Below are 18,715 nucleotides of genomic sequence, written 5' to 3'. Positions count from 1 at the left end.
TATTAATTAGTATTAATTTTGTTTGTAAAAAGGCTTGAATTCAAATCAACAATTTCACAAGTTGTTGTGATATTTATTGACGACCAACCGATTAGAACTCAGTAGGTAAATGTGCGAACGGTAAAGGAAATGGTAAATCACTCGGGTATCATTGCGATACACAACTTACGCACTAGGTTACTGCAGAAGAAACTTAATAAAACTTGTATAATTTACGTAGGGGATGAATATCACGTAATTTATCAGTAAATGGTGAAACAGGCTATCGGAAACGAATACGTCTTTTTTGGGTTTATGCACGGTGTTGACCTTTCACATAATGTATTCAAATCCCGGATAAAACATTCCTTATCGAGAAGACAATCAAGGATGCGAGACTTATGTATATGGAAGCTGCTTAATTTATTGCTGCAGCATTATTGATTTTATCGAAGGCTCCTCTCCATTCTAACACCGCCAGTTCATGAGATAGAGTATTAAGAGAATCACGAAGTAGGCTGGAAGGAAACAGTTATTGAAGTGGAAGTTATAATTATTCATTATTGATTATAAATACAATAGTTGCTTCTTGGTGCCTAACATTATTTGTACAAAAGTTTTTTAGTTGGAAAAACAAATAGGCACATTTAATGTATTAAATTCTTCTGGATGGCTCACTAGGAATCCGTGTAGTGTAAGGTCGAGTTGTTATAGTTCAAAAATCATTGTATTTGTTAGATGCGATGATACATATATATATCGTGTAACGTTCCTAAATCTGACGGTTAGGACGGACAGCCCGCGGCCGATAAAAAGCTGTGAAGCTTTTTCAAAATGATATCGAGCTGTAAAGGTTGATATATCCAATATACGATGATTTATGTTTATCGACATTATTTTTTACAATACTTTATGAAATATTTGATATTTAAATCGTTAAAAATTTTAAATTAATTCTAGTTACGGTTATTGTTATTTTTGGAATCGGTGTCCTTCCGCCGCGACCCGCTTTCGCCTCTCTCCTCCTCACGACTTAAGCACATCTCACCTATAGCTATGTATGTATTTACAAACCTATCTTAAATGACACCGACTCTAAAAATTACAATAATCGTAACTAGAAGTAGATTAATTAATTAGATTGTATAAAAATACGCAATTATTTTTATACTTATTAGTGCATATTATATCTATTCTTTTGGTTTAGTGTTTCTATTCAGGTAAGTATTGAAAAGAAGAGTGGCCGTTGAGTATATTGTATGTTCTCCTCACGAGCTCTACTTTCCCGTAAATTTTAAAGATTCATTAATAAAATAAATATTAATATTAATAATCACTACCTATACCGTTTATGCCTATTAGAGTTAAGTTTATTTGATTTTTACTTTGTTCAGAGCCAACCAGTGACTTCCGTCTGTTGTTTGATGAAATGCCTGAAATGTTGTTTCGACTTGTAGAGAAAATAGATTTACTGTATAGAAGTGTTGGTAAAGGTCTCTAGTACGAGTATAATATTACACGATCACATCGGTCATATATTAGAGAGGAGTCTGGTCGATCAATTACTGAGGACGAGAGGGCTTGGACAAAAGATTTAATGATAGTGGAACATGTGCAACAACAGTGTTATCCGAATACCAGTGGAAGGCTCCTTTGCACAGGAAGCCGGCTAGATTATGGGTACCACAACGGCGCCTATTTCTGCCGTGAAGCAGGTTGTTTCGGTCTGAAGAGCGCTGTCGCTAGTGAAATTACTGAGCAAATGAGACTTAACATCTTATGTCATAAGATGATGAGCGCAATTGTAGTGCCGCTCAGAATATTTGGGTTTTTCGAGAATCCTGAGCGGCACTACATTGTAATGGGCAGGGCGTATCAATTACCATCAGCTGAACGTCCTGCTCACAGCTCGTCTCGTCCCTTATTACTATAAAAAAGTATCTTAGAATCGTGACAGATATAGTTCCACGGAGGCCTACCTGTATTGATGATGATTTTTAAAGGCCGCCATGAAACAGTGTCGTAGCTTTTCGAGTATTTATGGAAAATAAGGAAAATTAGTCACCGCTGCTCATATAAGATCATAAAAGGTGTGTCAGTATTAATTGACACTTGATCGTGAGGTTTCTTTGCTCAGCATGCCGGCTGTACCAAAATACCACAATGGTGCCTGTTTCTTTGTAGTGATGTAGCCAGTGATATAACTGGGCTAATGAGATTTAACATCTTATGTCACAAAACAACGAGCGCGATTACAATGCCACTCAAAATTTAGAGTTTTGGAATCCTTAGCGGCACTCAAATGCACGTATTGCTCATTTCGTCAACTTCTCTCACACAAACAATTCACGTGGAAAATAAAGTTCCACTAAAATTTTATTAAATTTAAAACATCTTCTTCGGTAGCCCACTGTCAATTAGGGTGGGGATGACTAGTGTGATTAAATTAATAACTTTTATCAAGTTACATTAATTATAAACAAATTGTAATGTTTTTAAAGTGATAACCCTCACTTCTAGGATTAATACACAAATAAAATTTGAAAATCAAAATTTTATGAACGATGTGGGACTCGAACCCACGACCGCCGGCGTTCTCACAGGTACAACACACATTTAGAAGAGCGACATCTAAAGTCAATTTCCTAATATGCAAATATTGGTGTTGAGCAGGTTATCAACTGTGAAGTTGATCCTGTAGATGAAGCCACAATCTGAGAGTTGAACAAAGCATACAAGATTTTTTTGTCGATACGTCACTCGAACGGTTAGCTCAGTTGGTTAGAGCACCGGCACGGAACGCCGGAGGTCATGTTGATGGAGGTCTGTCATGAATTTATAAATTTTTATTTTTCAAATTTTATTTGCACATTAATTATTATTACCTCTACTACCGTTTTATCTGTCGTTAATACTAATTCTAAAATGAGGAACAACTCACAACGAAAATCCGTTTGCAAAATACTGAATAATATCAACCTGTGAGAAAATGAGTTAACTGATTAACGATACATGTATACAAAAAGTCAAAGATTAAACAAGTCCGAAGATATAAAAAGTGGATACTTAAAACAGGATGAGAATGGTTTGTAAGACGATTATGTTGCATTGCGGCCGAATTAATTGCATCGGGATTTATCCTCGAATTTGTTTTTGTTTAAATCCGGCAATTAATTGTGAAATTTGAGCTGCAGTTCTTAAAACATTAAAAGTGAAGGAACTGGTTTTTTTTAAACAGATGCCAGATTCAATTATCATGTTGTATACCTGATGATAATAAATTTATGGACTGCTTTTAAATTTCGTTCTCAACTTTGAATAGTATTCAACCAGACTAATAATGTAACAAGTTGGCACTTATCTGATCTTATGTTTTATATCTGATAATAATTATTATAAATATTTTTTTATGAACATAAGGGACGAGACGAGCAGGGCGTTCATTTGATGGTAATTGATACGCCCAGCCCATTACAATGTAGTGCCGCTCAAGATTCTTAAAAAACACAATAATTCTGAGCAGCAATACAACTGCGCTCTGATACTGATGAGATAGAGATATTAAGTAAATCAGCCCAGTTATTTCAGTAGCTACGGGACCCTTCAGACCGAAACATAGAAATGCTTACACATTACTGCTTCACGGCAGAAATAGGCGCCGTTGTGGTACCCATTAACTAGCCGGCATCCTGTGCAAAGGAGCCTGGTAACCAATGACGGTTGGATTGCAGGAATAAAGTCGTATTCTATAATGACATTGATGAGTAATCTACAAATACAAATTTTAAACTAGTAGCGATAACAAAACGTATTCTAATGAATACAATACAATAATATTATTGATTAGAACACGTTTTATTTCACCCCTTACACCCCATAAAAAAACTGAATATAAAACCAACCTCACAAAGTATCTATGTGTATACTGTAGTTTTATCAAACCAATTAAGACTTTCATTAAAATTTCCTCTCTTAAAATTTATTTTTCTATATATCTTTTATTATTTTATATTATAAATTTCATAAATTCTATATTTAAACATTCCGGACTAAGTACTTAAGATTTTATTTATTCTTATGTGTTTTGCATTATGCGTTTTATTAATGTTAGAATGTGAAAAAAATTAAGAAAAAAAACCACGGCAAAAAAGCGTCATTTGAGCAAATCTATTTATATACTCCAGAGTTGTTAAACTTTAGATACGGGTGAACAGAATTACAATAAAATATAATAGTCTGAGAGATTATCTTCTATCACCTGCTGCAGGGTTCTCACCTACATTCTAGTGCACTTACAGCGTGTCCTATGTCTGCAAAAAACCGCAATGACACTCGCGAAACTTTATCTCTGTGTTTTTTTTATTGGCGAATCATAAAGTAGGTACTATATTTTAAAGAACAGAATGTGTTTGAACTATGAAAGCCAAAGAAGCAAAAAGGCTGAAATACATTGCTCCTAATCAATTATATTGATTCTTATAAATAAGCATATTTTATTTTGAGTATCTTTTATCACAATATACAATCACAAACTTTTTGCTCATTGAGTTTTTTCTGTTCTCACACATAAGACACGATAGAGAAGCCATAGTAAATTTATCATTTAAGTCAGAAGATTGAAAGTGCTTATCTTAATCGTATTTATATCTAAATTTGAGTCAAAATATAAACAAAATTTATTGAATAAGGCGTTACTTTGCGGAAATCCATAATTATACAAATTATTTAAGTTTTCTTTAGTGTTAATTCCGCCAATATTTGTCTTTAAAACAATTCGACACGTGTTTCGCCTCTACACGAGGCATCCTCAGGACGTGTTGTCTCGCCAAAATCTGGCACCCAGATTTTGGCGAGACAACACGTCCTGAGGATGCCTCGTGTAGAGGCGAAACACGTGTCGAATTGTTTTTCAGTCTCGTGCCAGATTTTGGCGAGACAACACGTCCTGAGGATGCCTCGTGTAGAGGCGAAACACGTGTCGAATTGTTTTAAAGACAAATATTGGCGGAATTAACACTAAAGAAAACTTAAATAATTTGTACAAAATATAAACGTCAAAATACTCGTATAACCAGTTTACAGCTTGGACAGTTACTATTTTGAATTCTGTCGACGACAGCGGCCCGTGAAGATTTTGATTGAGAAACTGGCAAGACTTTGAAATAAATTCATAGTGTTGATAAGAATGAAACGAAAGAAATAATTGATGACTACATTTAGTTATATTAATATAAAAATATGGTTCACAGTCGCTTAAAATGTATTATTGCTTAGTATATTTATATCAACTACGATCGTAATCGTACGTATACAACACGTACGCCGCTCGTATAGGACATTCAGTGTGTTTACTATTGCAAGCCAAGTAGTGCATTATTAATTAAATAAAATTGTTATGTCCTCTTAGTAATTAGTGATATTATGTGTATAATCTTGCCCGTCAAATACGAACTAGTGTGTGGGTTAAGATCGAACCAAATTATTTTATAAGGATTTCACTGTATTAACAAACTACAATAAAGCTTTTGGAAAATTCTTAAATAATATTAAATTTTCTTTAAGTACCTTTATGATGATAAATATAGGTCTAATTTATGTTATCGATCACAGGACCATACTCGGTCATCATACTCTATACCCAGATTAAGTAGACTACACAACGAATGTTACAGGTGAGTCCATCGATCTGTTCGGTGACAAACTAAACAAAATTGAACAATAAATTAATTAAGGCACTCGATTCTGATGATGTATAGATCGTAGATAATATATAAGAAGACTTGTATTGTTGATTTCTTGTATCTTTTATTATACAAATGTAACCTTTTCAATCTTATATAGCCACTTTTTTTTTATTTGCATGCTGTAACTGCCTATAAATGTTATTATATAAATTATGTACGTATCGTCAGCACTTACAAACTTTCTTGTATTTTTTATTACGTATTATTCTAATGAAGGTTAAAAAATAAATAGATAACCAAAAAAAAAGTGTGTGTACTTTAGAGTAACAAAACAAATTTTTTTTTTTATATTTCTCGTGCTGCCGTTTTTTTTACTTTTTTACCATTTTCATGTTTGTAGATAAAACAATATTGTAATAAAGAAACAAATTAACTATACATCCAACGAGGTATTATTATACCATATTAGTATTTCGTTAAAAACGTTTATTAAACATCAATAAATAGTTTTTATTCAATTAGAAAGTTTTTTATTTTTATTTTACACATCGAAATTTATTTAATCCTCGTTCTTTGGTTGGTGTCTAGTTGACTAAGTAACGTTAGGTCGAAATTGGGTGTCGGTGTGTGATAATTTAATTAACTTCAAAAAGGATGTTGAGCCTCCGAAGGGCATTGACGTGTCAACTTATACTTATTATGGATGGAGATGGATTAGGAGAAGAGCGTCGGTAGTGTCAAAGGCTCGCACCGTTGTCTCTCATCCGAGAGCGCTGGTTCGGGTCCGTCCCACCACATACGATGTGTTTTCGAATTTTTGAATTAATTTGTACAGTCTTGTGGTGAAAATCGTGAGAAAGCCTACACACACAGCAGAAGAAATTCAAAGGTTATGTGAGTTGTATCATCTCGCACTAGGCTTAAAATAGCACAGGACATTTTCGTGCTACGTCCGTTAATACCTTTACCTTTTACCACATTGTAGGAATCATAATGTTAAAACTATAGCAGATATACTCGCTTTGAACATAATATCATACCATACAACTGTTGAAAGAAACAAAGAAAAATCTATTCAATTAGGTCAAAATTACAATTATGAATGTCAAATGGCACCAATTTGGAAAAGGTAAGCTTTAATGAGAGTAAGTGGCAATGCTATTTTATAGTACAATTAATGCGAAGTGATGAACCGAAATAACTCAATGTTTCGACTTTCTTAAAAAAAGAAAACGAAGATTAATCATAAAAATAAGTCAAAACATTAAAGTGTAATCCACAAACACTGTAAATAAGTAAAGGTATTATGCAAGCTATTTTAAAGTTTAACTTATAACTTAATATGGTATATTATCAATTTAGTTTTTTATTAAAATTATTATTAAAATAAAAATCCTCGAAGACAGGACCGAACCAGGCACCACAAGCAGAGCCCAACCACAAGCATGACCAATGGACCAGCAATCGCTTCCCTCGCACTCATATTGATGTTAGAAATATGAAGCGTCTAACTTATAATGTTTGAATGACAGAAATAAGTCCGTCTACGTACTTACTCAAGTATAAAACTTAAATAAGTTAGTTAAAAGCATCTAGAGTTGCAGAGGGAAGCTGAATCTTCCTGGTATCAATTAATTCATGAAAGTACTCAAAGAAGATTCAATAACGCTGAAGTTGCTAGAATAAGGTTCTAGTAAGCACTTTGAAACTATTACTTCAGACAGACTTAACATAATCCATCCATTCACCTCTTTAAATGTATTATAAAAGAACTGGCAAGATACTAATCCCCTAATCTCTTGTCGCAGACTTAAGTTATAATTGTTAGATAGAGCGATGCTCGTCAAGAAAGTGTTGTGTCGAGTTTTTTCTATTGTTAGTGTATCAATATTTAAATTTTAACCGTTACTGTTATTTTCTTCCAATGCATACACATAATTTTAGATTTTCTTCACAAATTATAGAAAATTACTTAAAAGACAACATAGTATGTTTAGAATAATATTGTGATAAGAATTCCTGACTATAATTTTAGTATTATTGCCATTAATATAGTTATATGGTAACGGTAGACGGAATCACAAAACAAACTTGAAATTGAAAGTTACAACGACCAATATTTAAGATGATCTTATAATAATACAGCTGACCCGGCAAACGTTGTTTTGCCATATAAAGCATAATTCACGCGATAGTTTTAAAAGTAATAAAATATTGTCTATATTATAGCCTGTACATCATTTTGTTCTATTGTCAATAGTTTTTGCAGCGCACGCAAAAATAGGTTTTCGATTTTACACCTTGTGTTACAAAATAGCAATTTTATTACGGATCCCTAATTTTGAAAAAAAAAAAACATAGCCTATAGCCTTTCTCGATAAATGGACTACCCAACACTGAAAGAATCATTCAAATCGGACCAGTAGTACCAGAGATTAGCGCGTTCAAACAAACAAACAAACAAACAAACAAACAAACAAACACTGCAGCTTTATAATATTAGTATAGATGAATATTAACTAATATTTCGAGTAGCTATGTTTTGGTTAAAAATATTTATGATTGCGTGCAATATCAAGTACAAATAGAAGAACAAGGAGTAGATACAAGCAATTTTATGAATTTAAGCTAATGCACCAGAAAAAGCTAATAAAAATACACATAGGTAATAAATAATAATGAAATGCCGCTTTCCCTTGAAAGCATAAATCTGAATCAGACAAGAAGCCACGCTGACGATAATCTGCAAAAGAGCTTACGTTTTTTCATGATACATATTTATATGACACGATATTTTCACACCTATTAGGCTAGTTAACAACTTTAAAGACGTGGTAATTCATGATAAAGCTAATAAAAGAATGAGTGATGGCTCATTCGATTTGATTTGGATTGATGTCTACAAATGTATTGAAAGGATATATCATATAAATTTGCAATAGTTATTAACAAATTAAGATGAAAAAAGATAGCATTAAGTTTTTCGTTAGCTAATAAATAGCTATTAATGTATAAGGTATTTCGAAAAAAGGTTCTTAAAGAGGGGTAAAAAATCAAATATTTTTGAAAAAAATTGTTGAATTTTTTCCAACGGTGTTTTATTCTTTCAAGTGTCTGGACGATACCATAATTTATTTAAATTGCTATCATCATCATCATCAGCTGGAAGACGTCCACTGCTGTACAAAGGCCTCCTCCAAAGATTTCCACGACGATCGGTCCTGCGCTGCCCTCATCCAACGTATTCCGGAGATCTCGATCAGATTGTCGGTACATCTTGTGGAAGCTTACCGACACTTCGTCTTCCGGTACGTGGCTGCCATTGGCTATGCTTGGAGTTTCCTTGAGAGATCAAATCAGAAATGAGGAGATCTGTAGGAGAAGCAAAGTTATCGACATAGTCCAAATAGCCATATTAATAATTATTCATATAATATGTAATATTACTTATTCTATAACAATTTAAGCTCGCAGTTCTTATTATGTGTAACAAACCATTACGAAATCTTGTAGAACGCAGTAAAACAGATCAGCTGATTATTATCTTGTTACACATCACGGAATCATTTCAATGATTAACCTAATGACTTCATCGTTTGTCGTAATCCTGTCGTGTCGTGACCTATAAATGACTTATTGTATTTTAGTCATTTTTCTTATCCAAAGCATAATAAATCACCACACTATTCATGGGAACATTAGTCGGATTGAGTGATTCCATTACTGTTTTTGCATAATGATCATTATATTAAAATTGAGGGGCATGCCGTGATGTCTGAGGGCTTATTGACTTTGATGTATGTTTCGGTTATCAATATTGCGATAATTTATGATCCGGCCAAATAGTTCATAAAGTATTTTGCGTGTAATTACTGGCTTACAAGTTGCAAGAATTTGGGATCGTGTTTCTATTGCAAAATGCGTGGAAATTATTTGTTTAAGTCATCGTGTAATCAACTGAGATTTTTTTTAAAAAACATCGATTGACTGAAATAAAAATACTCAAGGTTATTAAAAACATAAAGTATCAAGGCAAAATATCAATAATGTAATGATATTGTTCATTTCGTTAAAATTTAATATAGATTTGCATTGTCTAGAAGTACACATCAAAATCACTTGTGAAAAGGTAGAACTATTAAGAGAAAAAATTACGCTTACATTAAATTTAAATAAATTGGTATTATTATTATTTTATAAGTTTTGAGAAGATGTGTGTTGTTTAAAAAATGCACTACGAAAGCGACTTTTGAAAGATAGTTAAAAAAAACTAAAGCAAGTCACATTCACACAATTACCATACTATTAATAAATTATCTATTAAGTAGTAAATAAAAAACATATTCTGACTGCACACTAAAGTCTTTCTCATATATATTTTTGGTTTCCAGAAAAATTAAACGGTTTTTGTACAATAATCACTAGAGTGGGTGAGTAATAAATAAGAGAAAGAAAATAATCATTATGTATTTACTGTCGGTTATTTTCTGTAAGAAAGTGACGAGATGACACCCTTAACCTGATGGTAAGTGATAAGATTACCATGCAGTGCCTGAAGCCTTTCTTTACTGAGTCCAAAATTCTGAGTGGCATCCCAATTACGCTCGTCATCTTAAGATATAAGATGTTAATTCTCATTTGAATTAATTTCATTCTCAACAAAACTAAGCTCGCACATTACTGCTTCACTTCGCACCTATCCGGCATCCTGTGCTGATGCTGGTATCTCTTTCACGTTTTTTCTTTCTCTGTTACGTAAAAGGCACTGGGATCAAAATTGCCAATAAATATTTTATCCTAAGTATAAGTAAGATCCAAGAAAAAATCAGAAACATTCCAAAATCAAATCCTGAGCGCTACCTACTGTAAATCTTAACTATTAATTAACCAACTGTTAAGGGTTAGGGGATATAATACAGAACATACAGAAAAATTATATAATTTAGGCCAACTGAGCCCCCACACCCTAAATAATTATTTAAAAAACCTTTTTTTTTTTATTTTATCAATAATACTCAAAACAGTAAACACCAATCCGTCCTATGAACAATATTATCACCCTAGAACCTAATTTTTGCATAGAAAACACTGCAAAACTGTACTTTATCCTAAAAAATGTTCATACAAGTTAAACCCTACTGCACTCAGTGTATGATTGAATGAATGAAAATTATTTATTGCACTGAACATGGAAATAAAGTTACAATTAGTATGTATAAAATAATAATTATGGTAGAACATTTAGTCGACCTTATCGCCACAGTGTACAAAATTACATGAAAATCGGTTTAGTACTGTTTGAGTCCATAGCGTACAAGAATTTTGACACGAAATTTTTATGAATAACCTTAAAAAATCATATCCCTATATAATAATAAACAATAATATCCGAATCACTTTTTATATTTTGTTTTTGTATTAATAAGATTTTGAACTTAAATTCAATACTTAATTCTAAAGTAAGCTAAGTTAGTACAGCTAATACTATTTTTTTTTTTGAAACGAACTCCTTTCGGGTAAAAAAATATGGAGGACCCATATTTATCAATCGTTCTCTATCCTGTCCTGCTTTCATCCATTTCTTTCCCGCTATCGCTTTTATGTCATCAACCCACCATCTCTTGGGTCTTCCGACTTGTCTTTTTATCGGCCCCTTCCATTTTGTAACCTTCAGAGTCTATCTTTTGTCTTTTACTCTGCAGATATGTCCAGCCCACTGCCATTTTTGCTTTAAAGCATGTTCAAGAGCATCTGAAAGCTTGGATTTTTTTCTCATAATTTCGCTTTAATTTTTTTGTATTTGCTTTAATTCCATTGCTCTTTGGGTTGATGTTATTTTGTTTTTTATTTTATTTATGTAAACCCATGTTTGACTTCCTTCATTTTTCCATTACAATCTTTTTTTGTGCCCAACTGTAATCTCCTTTGAGAATTTCTGTTTGTGCCCAAAATTTTTTCCAAGTTATGTTCACTCTTCGGTCTACCTTTTCTCCATTGCTATTCATGCTGGAAGAGACTTATTTACCGAAATAAATTTTTTCCAAGTTATGTTCACTCTTCGGTCTACCTTTTCTCCATTGCTATTCATGCTGGAAGAGACTTATTTACCGAAATACACATATTCGTTAACGTACTCTATTTGTTTATATTATATCCCATATGTCATATCCCATAGTTAAAGCAAATTGTTTATTTATTTCTTGCATTTAACATGCGGAATCTGTCGGTGACCTTCCCGTTGTCCTTCGTAACCTCAGATTTAAAACTTTGACTTCATCAGATTACAACGCTACCATCAATCACATTAGTTTTGTCAGAAAAAACATAAATTAAATCCATCGCACCAAAAAATGTTAAAGGTCACAGCGGGAACAATTGTAATGGACGCGGTAGGCAGAGATAAGAATCTACGTTAGACTTCGTTGTAACCTTAACACTCTCATTGTTACTGAACAACGATATAGCGGTCAGTATGATCAGCTCGTGTTGGATAATGACGTACATTCTTGAAGTCATGATTTCGAAAAACGAAATCACGTTGGCAGATGGCGTGTGAGAATAGAACCTCGAACCTGGAGCTCCATCGTGAGACTCAACGGTTCTATCTTTTTTTTATGAAAATAAGGGACGAGACAAGCAGGGCGTTCAGCTGACGGTAATTGATACGCCCTGTCCATTACAATGCAGTACCGCTCAGGATTCTTGAAAAACTCAACAATTCTCAGCGGCACTACAATTGCGCTCGTCACCTTGAAACGTAAGATGTTAAGTCTCATTTGCCCAGTAATTTCACTAGCTACGGCGCCCTTCAGACCGAAACACAGTCATGTTTATACATTACTGCTTCATGGCAGAAATAGGCGCCGTTGTGGTAGCCAAAATCTAGCCGGCATCCTGTGCAAAGGAACGTTCCACTAGTGGTAGCTATTACGACACCGACGCTTTTCCCCCGACGCCTTCCCACATGCATACAGCCGGTCCGAGGTTGGAGTCTCCTTAGGAGACGCCCCGCCACTGTTGGTGCGTAGTCTTTGCGCCCTCCACGGCCCACGTCCTATATCGTTTCGGGGCCTTCAATACGTGAATGTATTTTCCTCCTCTCGAAAAAAAAACCGACGCTTTTGTTCTGTGACTATGTATCTTACAATTTTCGCTCATTCGACTAGTAGTCTGAGGAGTAAGTAGCTAGGGAGCTTAATGTATGAGACAGTAGTGTATATGTATGTCTATAATGTGGTTTATTTTATGGGGATAAGGGAAAGCAGAGCTGAAAATCCATAACTGATTAAAATGCGGATGACACACGATGAAGCAACGTCTCTACGCAACTCCTTGTGATCCAGTAGTTCACAGAGCACTGTTTCGGGAAAGTTGGACGCTGATGAGAAGAAGTGGCAAGAAACATGTTGACACTGTTTAAATCAATGTAAACTCAAACGATTTGACTAAATAAATGATAAAAGAAAACCTCAATTGAGTTATAGTATGCGCCTCCGAAGCGTATGGTTATCTTTTATGTACTTAAAATTAAATTTATCTTTCTAGGGATAAAGGAAACTGAAATACGACACTCAATTCTTTTTAATTTGCAAATTCTGTTATTTGGATAGTTTTTCACTGAACACCTTGTTATTGCTTGGCGTTGTATTCAAAGCGCGGTTGAAACACAACAGAATAAGTCTAATACACGCGTAGGTATAGTTTTGCTTAAGACAATTTTTAGTGTGAGAGTGAGTCTAGTTTTGAACTGTTCATCAATTGTAGAATCAGTAATCCTAATTTATAGTTTTATTTCTCCAAAGTAGACGGGTCAGATACCTGAATTTGATTGAAAATAAATAAAATAAAAGTTTTAATTTTATCATTATTTGCTTTATAAATATTTAAATATTGATTTAAAAAAAAATGTGCATTTTTTTTATGACGCACCGTGTTATGGCACAGTGGTTAGTAACTCCGCATACTGATTTATAGGTTCCGGTACAAACATTTATTTATTGAACGTTATGAATGTTTTTTTCCAAATCATGGATGTTTATATAATATGTTAACGTGAGTTATATTAAATACCTATGTCCTTCCACACATAGTACGACTATGCCTACGGGCAAGGTAATTCGTGTAAAAGTGAGTTAATATTATTATTAGTTTATTTATTTAATAAAACTTTCCACACCATTTCTTAGAAATGTCGGCGCGGTTAGTGTTGTTGAGGAGTAAGGAGCCATTGAAAGTAGTAGTCACACAAATTTAATTTGTGTTCCGTTCGAGCGTACTTCCACTGAGCCAATCGTTCGAGTGACGTAAGGTTCATTAATCTTGATATGTGTCGGGTTGTAGCTAAGTAGTAGTAATATTATCATGATGACAACAGAGAGCGGCATCAGTCATTAATGCGTACATAAACTTAGTGCCTGTCCTATTGACCGGTGAAGAGTTCAGATGTGGAGCTCATCTTGAATGCCAGTTCAGGTCATGATTAACATAAAAATGTCATCGGAGATGTATTGTAATGTAAATATATTCAGATACAAAATTCAGTAGCAAGATATGAACTAACACTTACAATAACGAGGTAAATAATAGTTTCCAATACGAAATCAATGATCAAAACTAATTATTATTAAATTACATTTATTGTTAAATCTTTATTGATGTCGGTTTTAATTAAAATTGTATTGTTTAAAATTTTAAACGTGGCTAAACTAATAAAAATTTATGTATATTGTCACATTGATTGTTCGTAATGAATAAAATAGTTTTTATATATTATTTTAAATTTAAAAATTTTTAAGTGATTAATTCTACGAGGAAAAATTTTGATGCCCAGTTTAACAGTTTTGCTGTGACATTGTTTCATAACAAGAAAACAATATGCGTTCACTGCAAGAACAGGGATAACGAAATTATACAGCACTATAAATTAAACTTAAATATATAAAATTTCAAAATTAACAAAAAATATGTTTTTTGATACGAAATTTTATATAAATTCATTTTGGAAGTGAAGAACATCGGTCACTAACGAGTAATCATATAAAATATCACTAGACACTAAACTAATTCTAGAGTTTTTAAAACGCAGTTGAAATTTCTTTATCTTTAAATTATATCTTATTTTTGTCTGACCAATGTTTCTTCCTCAATTCAATTTGTAATAATTTCGTGATCCTGCACTTTGATTGAAGATAAAATTTTGTACTTAAAGAGCTCAAGGAGAAAATTGCAAAGCAAAATTTCTTTAAATAATAAATCGTATAGAGGCTTCATGTGATTGAATAAACCAATCTATTATGAGCTATCACAGCAATGCATTGTGGAGGCATTGTATGCATTCTATAGCTCATTTTACACTCGTCGATATGTGTACGAAGGATGATCATAACCAATTTATATTGAGCTCTAGGCTCGTTCCCAATTCCCCTGAGTTATCGATGTTTGTTGAGTAATAGCGGGGAGTCGGAGGCGAAGATATATTGGCTATTGTGGGGATCCTTGTACAATGAATTGTATTAGCGCTGTGAATGCTTTAATGTATGGACACGATCTAGCTTTGAGCTTTAAATCAAGGCTTTGTCGATGACAAAATAAGAAAATTTGTGGAATATTCTACGTTTACCGCATTATATTAGATTAGGTCGATGCTTTTACTGGTTGAATTAAGAGAATTGTTGATATTTTTGGTTTTATTTTCATTACATTAAAGGTTTTTGTTGGTTTAAATAAATTGTAAGTTTTCTTCGTCAATCTCATAGAGATAATATAAAGTTATGAGGTCAGAAGTTACGATGGCATATAAAATAATAAGTTTAAACTAAAATTATACTAATAAATAAGTAGATAAATTGGTAAGTGACTTGCGTTCTTTCAATATAAGTGCGTTCCAGCTATACCAAGTTGGGTGTAAGTAGTTTTTTTTAAAGTATGTAATATTTAATAGAATTAATATTTACAGAAACAGAGTTTATGACTTTCTAATAGAAGGCTTTTTGAATAATAAAATAAATTATATCATCAAGATCTATCTAGGTCTACAAGTTTAACTAAATATTTATTTTAAGTTTTAAATAATTTTGTTAAGTCTTTATTTCTATTTTGTAATTTAAGATTATAAAATATGGCAAAAGTTTATCGATATGACTGTTTATCGACATCTTGTAGAACATCACTACACAGCTCAGTCACGAGCACACTATTGTCTAATATTTATTTCGTCGTCTGTCCATATTTATTATTATCTGTTTATCATTATTATAGAAAGCAATAACTTTATGAGTTTTCCGACTTTGCTTATCTATATGGAAGTGTGTGGTATTTTGTTTCCAAATAACAACAAGGATAAAATAAGTTAATTTTGTTTTGAAATTTATAATAGAAAAGGAAATTGGCATTATAATTGCCCACTCACAAAATTAAAACAATTATGACTATAATTTCATGGGGCGACAAATCAAAGACTTCTTTCGTGTGATTTGCCGTCATAGTTCCTCTTCAGAACTTTACTGTCCGGATGCTTTGTGTCAGGGCCGCAAGCCAGGTTCAGCAGTCAGCTGCTGCCCCAATTGACGCTTTAAGCCAGGATTGTGATCTGTCACCGGTCGGTCCTTCATAGATTAGTATCAGAATAGCGATGTATTATAGTATCACATCAATTACTGCAACCATATAAGGACTAGGATTGTCAGAAAGTTAACAAGCCCTGCCTCAATAGAGGTACCTGCTACTCAGTTAAATTCAAATTCAAAAACACTTTATTCATGTAGGTCACGGAAATGACACTTATGAATGTCAAAAAAAAATACATACGATAACCACCACCTAGTCTATTAGATACACCATACAAGATCACCAGGTGATTGCCAATGGTGACAGACGTACTGCTGGTCATTAATCAATAAGTTCCTCAAGATTTGTCAAGAGCTGGTGGTTCACGATACTATTCGTAATTGGGGTTGTACCTTTATTACGGATAGGATAGAGGATAGGTTGGACTTGGGCTAACTTCCACGAGTATGGGACTAAGCCTTTACAATATGAATTCTCAGGGAATATGTTATTAGCACACTGTTTGAAAAGCCGGCTAATCCATTAGACTTCTTTAGGCCCAAGGAAAACAGAGCCCGCCGAACATTTTGTATGCGAAATATTCTTAAGGCATAGACACAGCGATGGTTGGCGGTCTCTTTCCGTCTCTTTTGTCGTATTTGCGTGGTTGTGGACATCTTTTTCTCCATTTGCAGGGCGGCAGGTACGGCTGGGTGAAATAATAGAGGGAAGCTTCGACAGCGCTCAGAACTTGCGTGCTCGGGATGGGTGAAATGAAACCTGCTTCTGACGCGTATGTTATACAGTATTGAATACAAACGAAGTAGGTAATAAAGATAAAAATATTATATACGTTTTGGTGTGAATACATTTAAAGTATTTTGATAATTGTTATATAGATTTATAGGCAAAAGTATATATTATTGCTGAAGATCTATATAAATCTGATAGGGAAAATCATTTGTGTATCTAGGGAGCATATTTCTAATGTAACAAACACAGTGTCGGTGATGACGACAGCGACCACGTTTGACGTACTAAGGCACTGCCGAGTTAGGCTCTCTTTGATTGAACATAGCTCAATAACTCAACCCCACCTGCTTTATAACAACATTTATGACAATTATACAAAAGGGGACGTAATTGTTTTACGGACTATTGGTGTTCCCGATATATGTATGTTTATATATGCCACTTTTAATTAGATTTAATGCAAAATGTGTCAAAATGGATTAGTTAAAGTCACTATACCAACAAAGTTTAGTATATTTCACTGTAATTTCATTATTTTGTATAACTGGCTCGGAGTGATCAGTCAGACTAATTGGATGCTCTACTAGTGGATTATGGATGCCACATATTTTATAACAAGAGTTACGGATCTAGACAGTGTTAAAATGTTGGACTGGATAATGATTGTTACTAATAATTTTCAAATGGCCTTATAATAAGATGGGGAATTTTTTACGCATTTTCATATGAAACTTAAGACATGTCACAGCCACTAACACATGCATTGACTTAAATTCACTGTTTATAGCAGATTTATGGGAAAATGGATAAGTACTTATGTTTATAATATTTAAAGAAAATAATCTGTTATTTAATTAGATTTAATGCTAAATATGTGAAAATATATTAGTGAAAGTCACTACACCAACAAATTAGCATAATATATCTGCTATATAAGAATTATTTTCCCAACACTTCTACACTCCTGGTGGTAATAAAAAATTTGGAAGTTGGGGATCACAACATTCTGCACCCCCACAATATACTTTGACTTCAATACACAAATAAAATACAGAATATCCACTGTGTTCTACTGTAGCACCCCTTTTTTCCCGTATAGCAATTGGGTCTCCCTTTTATATTGTTCGACAAACTAATAGAACAGGTTGGTAACAGTGATAGCGCAGGTATTTACACCGAGAACATCAATGACAAAACGAACTTGGTGATATCTATAATAATAACGTTGAATGTGGTTTAGGTTTTAGTAATGTGCTTTTTTTATGAAAATAAGGACGAGATGAGCAGGACGTTCAGCTGATGGTAATTGATACGCCCTGCCCATGTGCCGCTCAGGATTCTTGAAAAACCCTAAAAAATCTGAACGCACTACAATTGCGCTCTTCACCTTGAGACATAACATGTTAAGTCTCAAAAATGTGGTTATAGGTTTTAGAAATGTGTTTTTTTTATGAATATAAAGGACGAGATCAGCAGGACGTTCAGCTGATGGTAATTGATACGCACTGCCCATTACAATGCAATGCCGCTCAGGATTCTTGAAAAACCCCAAGATATCAGTATAGAACTACAATCGCGCTCATCATCTTGAGACACAAGGTGTTAAGTCTTATTTGCACAGTAATTTCACTAGCTACAGCGCCCTTCAGACTGAAACACAATAACATTACTACTTTACGGCAGAAATAGGCGTTGTTGTGGTGCCCATAATCTAGCTGGCATCCTGTGCAAAGGAGCCTCCTACTGGTAAAAAT

This window comes from Leptidea sinapis, chromosome 46 (genome assembly GCF_905404315.1).
Source record: "Leptidea sinapis chromosome 46, ilLepSina1.1, whole genome shotgun sequence".
NCBI classification, from domain to species: domain Eukaryota; kingdom Metazoa; phylum Arthropoda; class Insecta; order Lepidoptera; family Pieridae; genus Leptidea; species Leptidea sinapis.
The sequence above is the reverse complement of the archived record's forward strand: the minus strand, read 5'-3'. Positions refer to the sequence as shown.